This window comes from Limulus polyphemus, unplaced genomic scaffold (genome assembly GCF_000517525.1).
Source record: "Limulus polyphemus unplaced genomic scaffold, Limulus_polyphemus-2.1.2 Scaffold8406, whole genome shotgun sequence".
Taxonomy (NCBI): domain Eukaryota; kingdom Metazoa; phylum Arthropoda; class Merostomata; order Xiphosura; family Limulidae; genus Limulus; species Limulus polyphemus.
The window spans coordinates 6421-6864 of record NW_013674016.1 but is presented as its reverse complement, the minus strand read 5'-3'; positions in this window follow the sequence as shown (position 1 = coordinate 6864).

Below are 444 nucleotides of genomic sequence, written 5' to 3'. Positions count from 1 at the left end.
TATATATATATAATATATATATATATATATATATATATATATATATATATATATAAATAATAATAAACTTTCCTTCAATATGTAGCACAAAGCTGCTACTAGTTAGTGTAATCTTAGCTGTGGTTCACCAGTCATTAACTCTAGTAGTGCCTTGGATAGAACCAAAAATGCAGCTCAGTGTGATTCCCTGGTTTTCTCCATGCAAACAGTCTGAAGAATCATCAGTCTAAGTATAAGATACTACATTCTAACTTAAGAACATAAGTTATGAAAACAACAATAGCACTAAATACACTTTTATTCATCATAAAAAGTATAAATTTCCTATTCCTTTATTTTGTATAAAATCTTGACCTTTTCTTTTACATCAATTAACGTGTCATTGTATGTTATGCTTAGAAGGTACAACTTTTATTAAGTAGCTTGAAAATTCATCTATGTGTT